Genomic DNA, 20232 nt, shown 5'->3' on the forward strand with positions numbered 1-20232 from the left:
TGTGAAACCCATAATTGTGGCTTTGTTTGTCTTAGCATTTGTTGTGAAACTCGGAATTGTAGCTATGTTTGTCTTGGTGTAGAATCGATTTGGTTTGTTTGTCTTTGTCTCGGTTTTGGAATTGGTGTTTGTAATCTTAACTATTAATATAATGAAATTCCACCATAATTGTAGTGGAGACTGGACGTAGAGCTCATTGCACTTTGGGGGACACATGCTGGTGTCACTTTCTTTTTTCTTTTATTTTTAAGCTTCTGCGGTTGCAAGAGACAAAAAGGAAAAAAAAATCTCCTGCTTGCTCAGTAATACATTTCATATTTGAAAAGTATTTTGATTCAATCTCCCTTTTCTCAAGGCTCATAAAACCTACAATTAGCATCAGAGTTTTGTAATACGCTACTACACAGAGCTTTACGCTTAAGTCGTAACTCAATGGTGGCGAGATATTACTACACTTAGGCTTAGAGTTATATATGTAATTATAGAAGGATAATATTATAACTAGGATCCCATGAAGAAAATTTAAATAAACATCGAAAATCGTAAACACATACAGACGTGTTAAAGTAATAAGCGTCGTATACAAAAGCGGAATTATCCAAGGATTCGATATGTAGATATATATTAAGATATATACATAATAGTCACTAGTCATGACCCGCGAATAAAAGGCCGGCTAGAATCATACATTATTAGATAGAATACAAAATATAAACTTATCTCTCCATAAAAGCCTCTAAGAGGAAATTAAAGTTATACAACAATACATTTTAAAAAGAGGAAAGAACTCTAAGGTCAAAATAAAATCTCCAAAAGCAATCATCTTCGCTTCACCACCTAAATTTCACACTCTCTCACCAAGATGTGTTGTGTCTTGATGCATGAGCATCTTTTAGTAGTTTTCTTAGTTAATTATCTTAATGAAGTTTGTGATTTCTCTCTAAATCTATGTGTGTTAGTCAATATACTTTGAGTGCTTTGCATTCTGTGTTTTGTGGAAGATTATTGAAGATTATTAAAAGAACCAAGAAGAAGCAAAATCAGAAGAAAGGAAGAACTGAGAGGAAGGGAGGCAAGCAGAGGCATGGCGTGCCCCTTCTTCCCATGCCCATGCACGCCAAGCAAGGAAGCACTCCTAGGAAGCATACAAGCTCGAAGGTGTGCCACGCCCTCATACGCCCATACACGCCGGCCCTTCCTCGCCTAGCCTCCCTTTAAAGGCATGCCAAGTACCTCACACGCCCATACACGCCAGCCCTTCCTCACATAGCCTCCCTTCGAAGGTGTGTCAACCACCTCACATGCCCACACATGCCAAGGATTCTCCCTTCGAAGGCGTGCCAACCACCTCACATGCATCATGCACGCCAACTTCTCCATGCAATGGTGTGCCACGCCTAACCACTGGCGTGCTCACGCTAGGCCAAAAACCAGAGAGCTTCCAAGGAGGCCCCTTCGAAGGCATGTCACTCCCATACACGCCCTTTAGATGCCATGCACAAGGAGCACTCCAAGGGGTCACCAAGGAGGTTAACGTGCCACATAACAACACTCCAGGCACATGCCCATAAGACCTTATTTTCGGCCAACTTCTAGTTATCCAAAAAGAGCCTTGGCATGCCACTCCACTTCCACCAAGTATCACACCAATTCACTAAAGTCCAAGATCAAGTTGCAAGTCCATGATTTCAATGAAGAAGCACACCAAGCTTTGAATGTCAAGAATAAAGAGAAGATCATCTTTAGCTAAGATTAATTAGAAAAGATTTTATTTTGATTTTGTTTTGAATTTGAAACTAGTTTTAAGTTAGAGTATAAATAAGTCCAAAGAGTTTCTCGACGGACACCTTAGCTTATCTGCATTATTTTGAATCCTTGTTTTGTTCTGCACTATGAGTCACTAATCTCGTCTGTTAAGGTTAGGAGCTCTGTTGATTCTGATAGTCTAATATTATTTCTTTTCTACTTTTGATTAATGCATTGATGTTTTTCTCAAGAAGCAATTTTTCATTCTTCATCACAATGGTTTGAAGGAGGACCAGTGGGTGTAGCTCACTTTGCTTACCACCTTTGTCTTTCGCCAGGGCTTAAACTTCATCAATGTGTTGGAAAATAATTCTAGTCTGATTGAATTTTGTTATCACCTTGGAAAAGTTAGTTACTGGAATTGAGCTTGAAACTTCTTATCATAATTCTTTAAGTTTTTAAAGCTAGTTTTGATAAGTGACATAAAATTAACTTGGGTTAATCCTTAAGAATTATGTGGCTTTGAATCAGAAACTGTGCTTAACCTCTTATCATAATTAATTGATCAAGAAATTGACAATTTTTTAGGTTAAGAGAAATTGAATAACCAAAGAATTGAGGTTTGATTAATTACGGTTTGCCATGGATACATCTTTGCATGATCAAGGTAGATGGTAAAAAGCATCTTTCCTGAAGTCTAAACATCTCCAAAGTCTTAACATTTGTATTCATATTGTTTTTTTATAATTATTCATAACTGCTCTCTTTTAATTCTCTATTTTGATACTGGATCCTATCAACCAAAGTTTTTGATCTGTCTACTTAGAGTAGTCAATTAACTATTGCTTGCCCAATCTATTAATCTTCGTGAGAATGATATCTACTCACCGTGGTATTAGTTGATACGATTTGATGCACTTGCCGAATTTTGGAAAATCTCCATCAAGTTTTGGTGCTGTTGCTAGAGATTAATAGAGACTGACAACAAACCAGTTGATTAATCCTCTAAATTAGACCTTTTTTGTTTTTACCTCACTTGGAATTTCCTTCACTCTGACGTTGAAAATTCCAATTTTTCTTATTTTGTGTGTGTTATATACAGAGCAATAAGGATAAGGAGTCTCTTTAGTTTGATCCTGAAATAGAGCTAACTCTCTGGCGGTTGAGAAAGAAAATAGAAACCAGAGGATTGTGAAAGAAGTGGAAGGCATGACAGCAGAAGCAAACAATTCTAGAAGAACTTTGGGTGAGTACATTATACCCACTTCTGATAGTTACAGCAGTAGCATTGTAAGGTCTAATGTGGAGGCAAACAACTTTGAATTGAAGCCCGCACTCATTCAATTAGTGCAACAAAACCAATTCGAAAGTAGTCCTCAAGAAGACCCTAACTTGCACATATCTGGCTTCCTATTGATATGTGACACTGGCAAGAGCAATGGAGTTTCTTTTGAAGCCATCAAGATAAAGCTATTTTCATTCTCTGTGAAAGACAGAGCCAAGCAGTGGCTCCAAACTCAACCACTGAAAAGTATTTTAACGTGGAAAGATTTGGTTAACAAGTTCTTAACCAATTTTTTTCTACCACAGAAGCTGACAAAGTTGAGACATGGCATTTAAACTTTCACTTAAAAGAATGGAGAGTCCCTTTATAAAGTTTGGGAGAGATACAAGGAGATGTTGAAAAAGTGTCCTAATGACATGCATGTTCCCTGACTAGATGTAGCTCCAAACTTTCTATGACGGAGTCATTCATGCCTCTAGGACGTTACTAGACTCATCAGCAGGAAGCCCTTATATAGGAAGACAACTAAAGAGCATTGAAGCTAATTGAAATAGTGGCTAATAACCAGTACGTGTATTCATTCGAAAGAACAATATAGAAAGGAGTGATGGAGTTTAATACACTGGACATTTTACTCGTTTAGAACAAGGTTCTGGCTTAGCAAATCAATGCACTCGCTAAACAAGTGGGAAACATGCAAGTTTCAGTAGTAAGAATATAAGACATTATATGTGACATATGTGGAAGAGCCCATCAAAGTAACGGGTGTCTAATGCTTAAGATGATCAACCCTCTGTTGAACAATGGACAATTTATCTAGACCATCACACCATGATCCATTCTCCAAAACATACAACCCTGGATGGAGGAATTATCCTAACTTTGGATGGAAAAACCAAAGAGTAAGGAAAAACAACTTCAACACATCTTACCAACAAACACCTCCTGTACAATCCCAAAATCCTCAAAAGCCCTCCCCTCTTGAGATTGTTATGGAGAAACTTTCTCAAGCCACATCCAATTTTATTAAATAAATCTCAAGCTTCATACAAGAAACTAGAGCCAATTTCAAGAACCAAAAGTCCTCCATCAGAAATTTAGAAGTACAAATGGGCCAACTTGCTAAGCAACTAGCTGAGAAATCCACAAATACTTTCTCAAGTGACACCATTTCAAATCCAAGAGAAGAGTACAAAGCCATAAATCTGAGAAATAAAAAAGTGGTAAGTAAAGAAACCACAAGCGGAAAGGAGCAAAGTGAAGATGCCCCTGAAGAAGACAAAAAGCAAGAAGATAAAGCCTTTGTACCTTCATCCCAAGCTCAAAAAAAAAAAAAAAGGACAAAACCAAAGGCATAAGCACCTAAAATTTCATTCTCTCAAAGGCTATAAAAGGAGACTAAGGACAAATAATTTTCTAAGTTCTTGAAAGTGTTTCAGAAGCTACAAATCAACATCCGTTTCACTGAAGCCTTGGAACAAATGCTACTCTATGCCAAGTTTATGAATGAGCTAATGTCCAATAAGAGAACTTGGAAGGAAGATGAAACAGTGATCCTCACTAAAGAATGCAGTGCCATTGAACTTCACTAAAGAATGCAATGCTATCATTCAAAAGAAGTTGCCACAAAAATTGAAAGATCTTGGGAGTTTTCAAATTCCTTGCATAATTAGAAATATCACCATTGAGAAAGCTCTCTGTGACTTGAAAGCAAGCATCAACTTAATGCCTTTATCTTTGATGAAGAATATGCAAATTGAGGAGGTAAAGCCCATAAGAATCTCCCTACAATTGGCCGACAGATCACTCAAATTTTCACATGGAGTAGTAGAGAATTTATTGGTCAAGATAGAAAAGTTCATATTTCTTGCAAACTTTATGATTCTTGATATGGAAAAAGATGTCAATGCTTCTATAATTTTGGAAAGACCATTTTTTGCTACTGAAAGGACACTTATTGATGTTTAAAAAGGAGAGCTAACTTTGAGAGTGCATGATGAGTAAATGGTCTTTAATGTAATCAAAGCCATACAATACCCAAATAACACTGAGGATTGTATGAAGGTAAACATAATTGATCCCCTAGTGCAAGAGGTTCTTGAAGAATAGCCCCTTGATACTGCTTTGGAGGTATCTTCACTCCTCTGCATGGAGGAAGAAGAAGTGATAAAAGAGGATAAGGTAATGCATGTTCTACTATTTGAGAAGGAAAAAGATACCGAACCACCCAAATTGGAACTAAAATCCTTGCCACCAACTCTAAAGTATGCCTTCTTTGGGACAAAAAAAACATATCCTAGAATAATAAGTGCTTCCTTGAGCAAAATAAAAGATGAAGAATTGCCAAAGGTGCTGAGAAACCATAAAACCACCCTAGGGTGGACCATCAGGGATCTTAAAGGGATAAGTCTCACCATGTTTATGAAAAAAATCTTGCTTAAAGAAGACTTTAAACCTATAGTGCAAGCACAGAGGAGATTCAATCCGGTAATGAAGGAAGTGGTCCAAAAGAAGGTCATGAAGCTTTGGGATGTAGAGATTATTGTTGGGAAAATCTCAACCAAGGTTCAAAACAAGAACTTGTCTAACAGCGGAAGCACCAGAAATAATTTTCCCACAACCTGTGCGATTAAATAGGCAATACCAAAGATACTCCAAGCAACAATTATAATGGCAGAAATTAAATAATCAGACACCAGAATTTTAACGTGGGAAAACCCCCAAAAGAGGGACAAAAAATCCATGGGACCTAGTCCAGAAAATCTTCCACTATCAGAATAATGGGTACACAAACAGTCTTCCTAGTGACACTAGGGCATCTCAACAATCAACAAAATACATCATCAAAACTGATGGAATCAACATAAACCCTCCACAAAGTGGGTATCTCAAATCAGGTAAAAGAGAAGGCAATACAACAAATAAGTTATATCCTAATGTTCATCTCTAAACCAGGAATAACATACTAAAATTTCATAAGAAATGGAGCAAGTTTACCAAGTCAATGTGATCAATGTTGGTTTGCCCTTTTCCCCCAAGTTCTTCTTCTCCAACGCCAAAAACCCTTGCTGTTTCTTTTCTTTTCATTCAAAAAAATGAACGAAGCCTTCGTGCTTCCTGTCTCTCTCTCTCCATTTTGTTTTCCGTTATTTCCTTTTTTTTGTTTTAATATGTGTGGGTCCCACTTGAGGTTGGGGACCCACCAACAAATCTCCCCCTCACCAACTCAAGTGGGGATAGGTTGCTCCACCAAGCCCGCCTTCTCTTTGCAGGAATCAAACTTCACTGCAGGTAAACTCTTAGTCATCATATCTGAACCATTATCATCAGTATGGATCTTCTCAAGTGCATATGACTTCATCTCAAGCGCTTGACGTATCCAATGATACCTCACCTCTATGTGCTTCGATCTGGAATGAAATGTCAGATTCTTGCTGAGATGGATAGCACTCTGACTGTCACAAAACAACACAAACTTCTCTTGATTGATGCCTAACTCTTGTAGAAATTTCTTCATCCACAAGAGTTCCTTAGAAGCTTCAACAACAGCAATGTATTCTGCCTCTGTAGTAGACAAAGCAACACATTTCTGAAGTCGAGATTGCCATGACACAGCTCCCCCTGCAAAAGTCATCATATAACCAGAAGTAGACTTCCTTGAATCAAGATCCCCAGCCATATCCGCATCTGTGTAACCATCCAACACAGGTTGGCCACTCCCAAAGCATAAACAAACTCTGGAAGTACCATTAAGGTATCTGAGAATCCACTTCACTGCTTGCCAGTGTTCCTTGCCATGATTAGAGAGAAACCGACTAACAACTCTAACGACATGAGCAATATCCAGCCTGGTGCAAACCATAGCATACATCAAATTGCCAACTGCAGATGCATATGGAATCTTCTTCATTTCCGCTTTCTCTTTCTCACTTGTAGGACATTGCTACGAACTCAGCTTGAAATGACTAGCAAGTGGAGTACTAACAGGTTTGGAATTACTCATGCTAAACCTCTCTAAAACCTTCTCAATATACTTCTGCTGTGACAACCACAGTTTCCCATTCTTCCTGTCACGAGTGATACTCATGCCAAGAATTTTCTTTGCAGGACCCAAATCCTTCATAGCAAAGGATCTGTTCAAGTCTTTCTTAAGACTTTCAATCTTCTTAGTGTCATGACCAACAATCAACATGTCATCAACATAAAGCAAGAGAATTATAAAATCACCATCAGAGAATTTCTTAACATAGACACAATGATCAGAAGAAGTCTTACTATACCCATGACCTTCCATGAAGGAATCAAACTTCGTGTACCACTGCCTTGGCGCTTACTTCAACCCATATAAGCTCTTCTTCAACTTGCATACAAGATGCTCCTTTCCTTTAACCTCGAAACCCTCTGGTTGCTCCATATAGATTTCTTTATCTATGTCACTGTGAAGGAATGCAGTCTTCACATCAAGCTGCTCAACCTCTAAATTCAAGCTAGCCGCCAATCCAAGCACAACTCGAATAGAGGACATCTTCACAACTGGAAAGAAAATCTCCTCAAAATCAATACCTTTCTTTTGCTCAAAGCCTTTCACAACCAATCGAGCTTTGTACCTTGGCCGTGAGACATTTTCATCCGCTTTCAACTTGAACACCCATTATTCTTGAATGCTCTTTTACCCTTCGGCAACTTCACCAATTCAAAAGTATGATTCTCATGCAAGGATTTCATTTCTTCTTGCATGGCCTTCAACCAATCTTCCTTATGCTCATCAGACATAGCTTCCTGGTAGCTCTCTGGCTCCCCAGTCTCAGTGTTCGTCACATACTCATGAGGAGAGTATTTCTGAGAAGGATGACGCTCTCTAGTAGATCTTCTCAATTCAGGCTCAACTGGTGGTTCAGGTGGAACTTCAACATCTGGCACCTCAGGTTGAGGTGTAGGTTCATCATGCAAATCATCACCATCATTATCAACTTGTATATCTCCCCCATCAACAGGAGGTCTAGTGGAAGGACCAGGTTCATCATCAACAGAACGTCTAACAGTTACTGTTGGCTTATCTTTCTTCTCGAGATCTTCAATAGTTTGGTCTTCAAGAAAAATCACATCTCGGCTTCTAATTATCTTCTTGCTCACCGGATCCCATAATTTGTAACCAAAGTCTTCGTGACCATAACCCATGAAGATACACTGCTTTGACTTTCCATCAAGTTTAGACCTTTCATCTCTTGGAATGTGAACAAAAGCCCTACAGCCAAACACTCTCAAGTGACTATAGGAGACATCTTTCCCTCTCCAAACTTTCTCTGGAACATCACCATTAAGTGGAACTGAAGGAGAAAGGTTGATCAAATCTACTGCAGTCCTCATCGCTTCACCCCAAAAGGATTTAGGCAACTTTGCATGAGAGAGCATACACCTGACTCTATCATTGATAGTGCGATTCATTCTCTCAGCAACTCCATTATGTTGAGGAGTCTTAGGAACCGTCTTCTCAAGCTTGATTCCATGTTCTTTACAATAATCTTCAAACGGACCCCTGTATTCACCACCATTATCTGCTCGAACACATTTCAATTTCCTTCCTGTTTCTCTTTCAACACTTGTATGAAAGTGTTTGAAGATTCCGAGCACCTGGTCTTTAGATTTCAAAACAAAAGCCCACACTTTTCGAGAATAATCATCAATAAAAGTAACAAAATATGATGCACCACCTAGTGTCTTAGCATCCATAGTGCAAACATCAGTGTGAACTAAATCTAGAACATGTGATCTCCTATGAGGTCCAGAATTATGAAATGATACTCTAGCATGCTTTCCAACAAAACAATGAGTGCAAGTATTTAAAGTTGTACCTTTTACTGGAAGTGAGTGCTTCTTGGCCAAGATGCTTAGTCCTTTCTCGCTCAAGTGACCAAGACGTATATGCCACAAATCAGAAGATGAATCATCAGCTACATTCACATCTTCTTTGCACAACTTTGCTTGCAACCGGTAGAGAGTAGAGAGACTATTGTCTTCTCTAGCAACAATGAGAGCCCCTTTGGTAATCTTACATTTTCCAATACCAAAGGAAGTGCAATACCCCTCTTGATCCAATGCCTTCATTGAAATGAGATTGAACCGCATATCTGGCGCATGCCTAACATTCTTCAACTGCAACTTGCATCCCATATTAGTTTCAAGCCACATATCACCCATACCAATGATATCACACACTCCTTTATCTCCTAATTTGATCTTGCCAAAATTTCCAGCAGTATAGGAAGTGAAAATTTCACGCCTCGGAGTGACATGACATGAGGCACCAGAGTCCATAATCCAAGTGGAATCATCACAGACAAGATTCACATAATTTTCATCATATGTGATAAGAACATCTTCATAAACAATAGCAGCAGTTTCTTTATCACTATCTTTACCTTTGTCTTCGTTTCTTCCCTTTGATTGTTCTCTTTTCAAGAATCTACAATACCTCTTGATATGCCCCGGCTTGCCACAATGGTGACAAATAAACTCTTTTCTTGGCTTGTACTTTCCTCTTGACTTGCTTCAACTCTCTGACCTGTCAGAACTGTGAGGTTTTCTACTTTGACTTCTCCCCCGTGACTCTAAAACAAGTGCTTCTAACTGGGAGGAGGCATTAGTCAAACCTCGCTCTCTTCTTCTGGCTTCTTCATTCAACATGCTCTCTTTAACCATTGCTAACGTCAACTTTCCTTTTGGAGCTGAGTTAGTCAGTGTTACAACCAGAACTTCCCAACTATCAGGCAAAGAGCTCAACAACAACAAGGCTTGCAACTCATCATTCAAAGTGATTTCATTATTTGTCAGTTGGTTCACTGTCTCCTGAAAAATGCTCAAATGCTCCGGCATTGATTTACCTTCAACATACTTCATATTGACAAGCTTCCTAATCAAGAATGCTTTGTTTTGCACATTCTTTCTCTCATATAACTCTTTCAATTTCTTCCACATCTTTTCAGCATTCGTTTCGGTGTCAACATGTGGATACACACTAAGATCAAGCCATTGCCTAATCAAAGCAACTGCCTTCCGATTCAGCTTCTTCCATTCAGCATCGGATTTAGTACCTTTGGATTTATCTCCCTCCACAGGATCATACAAGTCCTTACTATACAGCATATCTTCCATGAGGGTCTTCCAAATTGAATAATTTTGGGAATTCAATTTGATCATATTCGGTCCATGAGTATTTTCCTCCATTTAATCAGCACAGAGATAAACAACCAAAGCTCTAGATACCACTTTGTTGGGAAAATCTCAACCAAGGTTCAAAATAAGAACCTGTCTAACAACGGAAGCACCAGAAATAATTTTCCCACAACCTGTGCGATTAAATAGGCAATACCAAAGATACTCCAAGCAACAATTATAATGGCAGAAATTAAATAATCAGACACCAGAATTTTAACGTGGGAAAACCCCCAAAAGAGGGACAAAAAACCCATGGGACCTAGTCCAGAAAATCTTCCACTATCAGAATAATGGGTACACAAACAGTCTTCCTAGTGACACTAGGGCATCTCAACAATCAACAAAATACATCATCAAAACTGATGGAATCAACATAAACCCTCCATAAAGTGGGTATCTCAAATCAGGCAAAAGAGAAGGCAATACAACAAATAAGTTATATCCTAATGTTCATCTCTACACCAGGAATAACATACTAAAATTTCATAAGAAATGGAGCAAGTTTACTAAGTCAACGTGATCAAGGTTGGCTTGCCCTTTTCCCCCAAATTCTTCTTCTCCAACGCCGAAAACCCTTGCTGTTTCTTTTCTTTTCATTCAAAAAAATGAACGAAGCCTTCGTGCTTCCTGTCTCTCTCTCTCCATTTTGTTTTCCTTTATTTCCTTTTTTTTTGTTTTAATATGTGTGGGTCCCACTTGAGGTTGGGGACCCACCAACAATTATAAACCCTATTTTTAATATTCTTTGGGTGAGTCCGATGCAAGTTGTACCCAAGAAATGAAGGGTCACAGTAGTTGCTAATAAGAAGAATGAGCTCACCCCAACAAGAACCGTCGCTGGATGGAGGATGTGCATTAATTATAGGAAGCTCAACACTACCACAAGAAATGATCACTTCCCTTTGCCATTCATTGACCAAATACTAGAGAGATTGGCTGGGCATGCTTTTTACTGCTTCTTAGATGGATATTTTGGATATAATCAAATTGATGTTGATCCAGTAGATCAAGAAAATACTGCATTCACTTGTTTCTTTGGTGTTTTTGCCTATTGCCGAGTGCCTTTTGGTTTGTACAATGCCCCCTGCTATTTTTTAAGGGTGTATGCCTTCTATTTTCTTTGATATAATTGAAAAATTTATTGAAGTATTCATGGATGATTTTTTTTGTATTTGGTAACTTTTTTTACACTTTTTTACACCATCTAGCCTTAGTTCCTTGTTTTAAATTAGAAAAAGTGTCATTTTATGGTAACATAAGGCATTGTTCTTGGTCACTTAATCTCTAACAAAGGCATAGAAGTTGCTAAAACTAAGGTAGAAGTGATTGAAAAATTACTACCTCCAATAAATGTAAAAGCAATCAGAAGTTTCTTAGGACATGCTGACTTTTATAGAAAATTCATAAAAGATTTTTCAAAATTGCAAAATCATTGAGCAATTTCCTATTTACTGATGTATCTTTTGATTTTGACAAAGAATGCTTGCATGCCTTTGAAACTCTCAGAACCAAACTTGTCTCTGCACCAATTATTGCTCCACCTAATTGGTCTATATCTTTTGAACTAATGTGTGATGCAAGTGACTTTGTCATAGGTGTTGTTTTGGGACAAAGGAAGCACAAGTTGTTTCATGTATTTACTATGCAAGTCATGTCTTGAATGATGTGCAAAAGAATTACACAACAACTGAAAATGAGCTTCTAGTTGTAGTATTTGCTTTTAATAAATTTAGGTTTTATCTAATTAGTTCAAAAGTTATTGTCTACATTGATCATTCTGTTCTTAAATTTTTTTTCGTCCAAATAGGATACCAAGCCAAGATTGATACGGTGGATGTTCCTCCTCCGAATGTTTGATATTGAGATTTGGGATAGGAAGCGCTCAGAAAATTAAGTTTCACTTATAAAGGATTGAATGTGAAGACATTCAAATACCCCTTCTACCTGTTAAGGAAGGCTTTCTGATGAACAACTCTTTGCTATATACATGACACCATGGTTTGCTGATATGACCAATTATAAAGTTGGAGAAATTAGCAACTTTTAATTTTCTTTTTTATTTAGCATTTTTATGTTTCCTTTATAAGTGTAACATGCAAGAGGAATTGGGCACTTGGCTAGCGTGCCATGCATCATCATAGGCGTGCCATGCCCTCGTTATTCATCTTTGAGGGCCATTTTTACTTAGTCTAGCGTGCCACACTAAATTTGGTGTTGCATGTCACACCCCCTCGATGTATGAACACTAGTTTTTTCTTTATTTCTTTTATTTTGTTGTTTTATTTGCTCATGCATGCATGCATTATCATATACAATTTATAATCATCATTTACATACACTTTTCTCTGCAGTTTATGATCACCATGTTTTCACAGGTTCATATGCTTTCACTATTATTCACACACATGCACAAGTCACTTTAGCATGCATAGGTCACTCATGAAGCACACACTCATCAAAGCACCTCTCTTCTTGTCCAATGCATGCTCATGCACAATCTTTCACATGCATACATATCTTTATCACATGCATTGGTCACCATTACTTCACCTCCTTACATATTTTGTCCTTAGCCTTCTTACATGCACACTACACGATCCTCACTATCAATCTCCACCACAATTCACCAGCCCACCTCATGATAAATACAAGTCACTTCCATTCACTCATCACTCACTAGTACTCTTTACTATCCTTCACACACCCGTAGCCCTTTTTTATCACTTGCTCTCACCTTTTTGCTTGAAAAAAAAATAAATTTTTAAAGTTTGGTGTTGTAAGTACTATCATTTTTTACATAATAGGCCCTAAACATGCAACATCATCATCCAAAAAAAGAAAGAGAAAGAAACGTGCTATCACTAAATATGATGAAGGAAGGTTCTGATCCAAATTTTATGAAAATCAATTCTGGGGTTGGATGATTAATAAGAAAATTATCTCAGAAGTGTTATTCTAATTCGAGGCTGAGGAACATAAACATATTCTAGCATAAATAAAAAGAAAAAAGTGGAGTTGGTGCGGATTTTGAAAACCACAAACTAACCGGCAAGTACACTGGGTCGTACCAAGTAATACCTCAGGTGAATGAGGATCGATCCCACGAGGATTAATGGATTAAGTAACAATAGTTGAGTGATTAAGCTAGTCAGCAAGCAAAAAGGAATGTTTTGAGTTCCAATTATCATCAAACAGAAATTAGAGAATTTAAGGAAGCAAACAGTAAACGGGTTGTAAGAATTATATAGAAGAATAGTTAAGATTTTGGAGATATTTACTTTTTCAAATTAACAATTCTTACCAAATACTTTAATCATGCAAGATTCAATTTATGACAAACTCTAATTGATTAAACCCTAATAATTTAGTAATTTAATCTCCTCTAATCTAATCAACCGCCAATTCCTTGGTGACTTAAATTAGATTAAAGGGCTAAGTCCAATTCTAGTTTATTAGCCACATAAACCCTAAGTACCCAAAAATAAGATGATTATATATCACGTATCACGTTAAGTCAGGGTAATTAGAGAATTATGAGAAATTACGTTCAAGCAGTTATTCAAGTGAGTTAACTTTTTCAAGATTCAATAAGAATTCAAGTAGAAAGAGAGTTATCTTTCAATATACTCTAATTCCTAGGGTGAAGACGAAAGAAATCCTTGAATTTAAATCAGTGCATTAATTAAAAGTAGAATGACAATAATATTAATCCATCAAAATAAACAGAGTTCCTAACCTTAATAGAGGAGGTTTAGTTGCTCTTGATTCAGAAAAAAACTTTTAAGTAATAATTAGTTGGTTAATTAGCGTAAAGATACAATGTTAAAAGTTAAATTTATTTAAATAAATAAATAAAATTTAGTAACAACGTGACACAAAACCACAATTTAAAATTTTTTTCATTTAGCTTTCATAATGAGACTAATTTTCTCTATATGAAAAAATATTGGTCTTTTTGTTAAAAATAGAATTATTTGGTATAATTACATGTGGGTGGATTTTGCAGGTAGAAAGTCAACACGTATAATGCGTGTTAGACACATGTTGGCAATACACAAGGTACGTATTAGACATGTTTGGCAACACATAAGGTGCGTGTTAGACACGTGTCATCATTTTGACAACACGAAGAAACATATTAGACACCTTTTTTACTCTTCCACAATACTGTAATACACTTCAAATATTAATATTCAATCAAAACACCATCTTCATCTTCATATTAAAAATAATCTCTCTTATAATGATTCCAACTCTCGGGATGGGCTGGTGAGGCAGATAACCGAGGAAGAGGCAACAGGACTGGAGTTGATGCCAACTGCTGAAGAAATAAAGAATGTAGTGTGGGATTGTGAGTCAACAAAAGCACCAGGGTGTGACGGGTATAATATGAACTTCATTAAGAAGTATTGGGACGAAGTTTGGAAGGAATTCATTGAAGCAGTGTTGGGGTTCTTCTGGTCCGCTAGGCTACCTAGGGATTCGAATGTTACTTGGGTGGCATTGACATCGAAGTTTGTTGGAGCTACTGAAATAAAAGATCTTCGGCCAATTAGTATGGTGGGTTGTGTGTATAAGGTCATATTTAAGGTGTTGGTTCGGAGGATGCAGCATGTAATGCCAGGCTTAGTAGGCAAGACTCGGAGTGCTTTTGTGCAAGGCAGAAAAATTCATGATGGAGCTTTGATAGCCTGTGAAACTGTGCAGTGGGTTAAGTCAAGAAAAAAGGAGCTCAGTGATAATTAAATTGGATTTTCAAAAAGCTTATGATAGGAAAAATGGAGTTTTGTGGATATAGTTTTGCAGAAGATGAGTTTTGGCCAAAGATGGCGGGGGTGGATTAAGGAGTGTGTATGCTCTGCGTCTATGTCGGTGCTTATAAATGGGTCCCCATCTAAACCTTTCAAAATGGAAAGGGGCCTACGACAAGGAGATCCTTTGTCGCCCTTTCTGTTTGTGCTAGTTGTTCATGTCCTTCATAGAATGATTGGGGAGGCGGTGAGGAATGGGCGCATCTCTCCACTGTTGGTTGGATGGGATAACATTGAGCTGTCGCACTTACAGTTTGCGGATGATACTATACTTTTCTGTCCTCTAAAGGAAGAGACTATCAGGAATTACAAGCGTCTAGTGCGCTGCTTTGAGATGATGTCTGGGTTGCGTATTAATTTTGAGAAATCCAGTTTCATCCCAGTTAATTGTGAATAGCGTTGGACGCGGCATATGTGCCATTTGTTGGGATGCAAGGAAGCCTCTCAACTAGTCCGATACCTAGGCATCTCTCTAGGAGCTAATCTGAGATTAGTTAAGACGTGGAAACCAGTGATTGATAAGGTGGAAGGAAAGTTGAGTTTGTGGAAGGCCAAGACCTTCAATAAAGCGGGTAAGCTAGTTCTCATTAAAGCTATTCTCAATAGCCTGCCTATATACTATCTCAACTTGTACAAGATGCCGAAGGCTATAGCGGAGAAGTTGATCTCACTACAAAGACGGTTCTTGTGGAGTAATGAGGATGGGAAGGTTGGGATGCCATTAGTGAGATGGAACTATGGGAGGTAGTGATGGCTCCTAGAAAGGCGAGTGGATTGGGAGTGGGAGATGCAGTGATCAGGAATACAGCTCTTCTGTTTAAGTGGTGGTGGAGGTTTTTGAAGGAAGATTGCCCCTTGTGGAAGAGAGTTGTATGCTCTTGTCATAGCATGAATCCTTCTGAAATGCTGTGTGGCCAGCCTGTCCCCACAAGAGGGGGTCCTTGGAAGGATATTTGTCAGCTTCAAATTAGGGAGCCATAAATCAGAGAGAAAATGATCAGAGGCTTATGATAAACCCATATTTTATGATATATTTTGTACTTAATCTGAGTGATTTATTCAATCATTCACCCACTTATTCATATTAATTGTATGGTTTTACATTCCCTTCCTTATTATGTGATGTATGTGAAAAACATGTTTCCTATGCTTAAAAATAATTATTTTGATTTCCCTTTATTTCCATTCGATGCCGTGATTCATGTGTTGAGTAGTTTCAGATCTTCTAAGGCAGGAATGACTTAAAGGATGGAAAGGAAACATACAAAAATGGAAGAAAAGCACAAAACAGAGTTTTTGAAGAAACTGGCAGCCACGCGATCGCATGGGCGACGCAATCGCATGGGCGACGCGACCGCATGCCAGCGCAAAAAGGCATTGACGCGGTCGAATGAATGACGCGACCGCGTGACAAGGAAAACTCCAAATGACGCGACCGCGTGACCCACGCGGACGCGTGACAGAGGCCACGCACCAGAAATTGCAGAAAACGCTCATAGCGAATTCTGAAGCCCTTTTTGGCCCAAATCCAAGTCCAGAAGGCATAGACCAGAGGTTATGAAGTGGGGGAACGCATCCATTCAAGGAGAGTCTCCACTTTAGTTAGTTTTCATGATTTAGATTTAGTTTTAAAAGGGAGATTCTCTTCTCTCTCTCCTCTCCTTAGGATTAGGATTTAGATTTAGGATTTTATTCGCTTTCAGGATTATCTCTTTATCAGGTTCAATATTCCCTTTTATTTACTTTTGTAATTTAATTTATGAATTCTTCCATGTTACAGATTACTCTTTTGAATTAATGTTATTTAAGGTATTTCAGTTTAATATTGCTTTCTTTTATTTACATTATTGTTATTCCCATCTGAAGATATTTTTATTCCAGTAGATTTACTTTTCTCCTTTTTGGTCTTGGTTAAGATAGAAAGTGTGTAATTGTTTAAGTATGGGAAACCTATTGGGAACATGGATGAAAAAAAAAAAAAACAAAAGGTAGAAAAGTTGAAAAGAATAAAATTGTTCAAATAAAAAAATTTGGGAAGCATGCTCATGTAAAATCACATAATTGAATTACCATGTGCATTAAAAAAAACAAAAAAAAGTGTTATTTTTCAGTAGTTGAATAAAGGGGACACAAAAGAATTCCCCAAATGTGAAATCAAGCAATGCACATGGGATAAAAATAATAAACATTGAAACATGAGCATGTAACATCAAAAGTGGAAGAAAAAAAAGTGGGAACATAGGTAAAGAAGCGTTGCTTTACAAAGTATGTATGTTAGGTGAGATTTTAGACTAATTAAGGATTCATTTATTAGCTCACTTAGCCTTATACATATACCCTTACCTTTACCTTGGCCCCATTACAACCTTAACTAAAGACCTCATGATTTTTGGTATGTCTCTATTCTATAATTGTTGATTGGTTAGATGAAGAACAAAGTTATAGAAAGTAAGAATAAAAAGAAGAATAGAGTGATTAACCCAATAAACACTGAGTGACTAGAAAGTAAACACAAAATCCAGTGAGGGTTCAATAGCTCATTAACATATGTCTATGCTTGAATTATTAATTGTCTAGCAAGTTTATAAAATATTTTTCTCTCCCATTTCAATTGTAAAGGTATTTTATCAACTATCTAAGGTTTGGCTATATATATATGACTCCTTGAGAATGTGAATTAATTCAACTACATGCAAGCTTTATATTCAAGTGAATAAAAATTTAGAATTACATGATGCATCTAGGTAGTTGCATTTAGATTAGATTGCATTGCATGTCATTCCACCACTTTAACCTAACATTACTCTTGGACTTAGCATGAGGACATGCTATTGTTTAAGTGTGGGGAGGTTGATAAACCCATATTTTATGATATATTTTGTACTTAATCTGAGTGATTTATTCAATCCTTCACCCACTTATTCATATTAATTGCATGGTTTTACTTTCGCTTCCTTATTATGTGATGTATGTGAAAAACATGTTTCCTATGCTTAAAAATAATTATTTTGATTTCCCTTTATTTCCATTCGATGCCGTGATTCGTGTGTTGAGTAGTTTCAGATCTTCTAAGGCAGGAATGACTTAAAGGATGGAAAGGAAACATACAAAAATGGAAGGAAAGCACAAAACAGAGGTTTTTGAAGAAACTGGCAGCCACGCGATCGCATGGGCGACGCGACCGCATGCCAGCGCGAAAAGGCATTGACGCGGCCGCATGACTGACACGACTGCGCGCCTCGAGCGAAACACATATGACGCGGTCGCATGAATGACGCGACTGCGTGACAAGGAAAACTCCAAATGACGCGACCGCGTGACCCATGCGGACGCGTGACAGAGGCCACGCACCAAAAATTGCAGAAAATGCTCATAGCGAATTCTGAAGCTCTTTTTGGCCCAAATCCAAGTCCAGAAGGCATAGACCAGAGGTTATGAAGTGGAGGAACGCATCCATTCAAGGAGAGTCTCCACTTTAGTTAGTTTTCATGATTTAGATTTAGTTTTAAAAGGGAGATTCTCTCCTCTCTCTCCTCTCCTTAGGATTAGGATTTAGATTTAGGATTTTATTCGCTTTCAGGATTATCTCTTTATCAGGTTCAATATTCCCTTTTATTTACTTTTGCAATTTAATTTATGAATTCTTCCATGTTACAGATTACTCTTTTGAATTAATGTTATTTGAGGTATTTCAGTTTAATATTACTTTTTTTATTTACATTATTGTTATTCCCATCTGAAGACATTTTTATTCCAGTAGATTTACTTTTCTCCTTTTTGGTCTTAGTTAAGAAATCAGTAACTCAGGAGTTATCAAACTCAAACATGATTGATAATTGTTATCTTTGTTAATTGAATTGAACTTCAATAATCCCAATCTTTTCTTAGGAAATAAATAGGATTCGAAGATCAAACCAATTAATCCCTTGACCTTCCTTTGCTTTAGTAAAGATTAACAAAGTGGAATTAGGATTCAATTTTCATCATCATTGATAAGGATAACTATGATAGGACCTCTAATTTTTCATACCTTGCCAAAAGTTTATTTACAGTTATTTATTTATTTTACTTGTCATTTAAATTGCTTGTTCTTCATTTACTTTATTTGCTAATTAGACTATTCACTCCTCATTCTCAAAACCCCAATTTACAATCTCCATAGCCAATAATAAGAACATACTTCCCTGCAGTTCCTTGAGAAGATGACCCGAGGTTTGAATACTTCGGTTATCAATTTATTTAGGGGTTTGTTACTTGTGACAACCAAAACGTTTGTACGAACGGATTTCTGTTGGTTTAGAGACTATATCTACAACGCGACTATTTTTATAAAATTCTTTACTGGCAAAAATCCCGACGTTCAGCTTGTCTATGGATGTAGGGAATGGCAGAACAATCCGGTTCTGGGAAGATGCCTGGTTACCTAGTGGTATGTTGAAAGATAAGTTTCCAAGACTCTTCTCGGTTTCAAACCTTAAAGGATCTGTTATAGGGGACTGCGGGTTTTGAGATGGGTTAGAATGGATATGGAGCTTCTAGTGGAAGAGAGAGTTATTCCAATAGGAGTTGAAACTTTTACACCAACTCCATGGAGTCTTGCATTCTGTAAGGCTAACAACTGAGAGCGAAGACATGGTGGTCTAAAAATTTGATAAAACTGGTATTTTTTCTACTAACTCTTTTGTGCAAGTATTGTAGGAAGCAGTTCTCCCGGAGGAAATAACAAGCTATAGTTTCACTAGTGCTATTTAGAGGGGTTTCGTCCCGTCAAGGGTCGAGTTAGTTTCTTGGTTTATATTGGTTGAGAGGGTGAATACTAAGGAACGACTATGCAGATTAGGTGTCATTGACCAACATGATAATATGTGTGTTTTATGCTGTAAGTCGGTTGAGTCTGCTTTTCATCTTTTTATTGGCTGTGAGCTCACATGGCAGGTGTGGTGTGCTTGGCTTTTCGCTTTTGGAAGGACATGGACTATGCCAGGTACACTAAAGCAACACTTTGAGAGTTGGACGAATGCTTCAGAGAGAAAGAATGAGAAACAGAGATAGTTCGTGGAATTCTTTGCTATCCTTTGGACAATTTGGCTAGAGAGAAATGATAGAATCTTCAATAATCAAACCTAAGGTGTGGTGAAAATTATAAATAGGTCTTTTATACTATTAAATGAGTAG

The 20232-nt window shown here is 37.5% G+C and overlaps 1 non-coding gene across 1 annotated transcript; it reads right to left on the minus strand.

Annotated features, from left to right (window-relative positions):
• Nucleotides 1-3345: 3345 nt before the first annotated feature.
• Nucleotides 3346-3449, minus strand: LOC112752718 (small nucleolar RNA R71). Its single transcript, XR_003177141.1, has one exon. It is a non-coding gene; the product is annotated as a small nucleolar RNA R71 (small nucleolar RNA).
• Between the last annotated feature and the right edge of the window lie 16783 nt (nucleotides 3450-20232).

Source organism: Arachis hypogaea, chromosome 15, assembly GCF_003086295.3.
Source record: "Arachis hypogaea cultivar Tifrunner chromosome 15, arahy.Tifrunner.gnm2.J5K5, whole genome shotgun sequence".
NCBI lineage: Eukaryota > Viridiplantae > Streptophyta > Magnoliopsida > Fabales > Fabaceae > Arachis > Arachis hypogaea.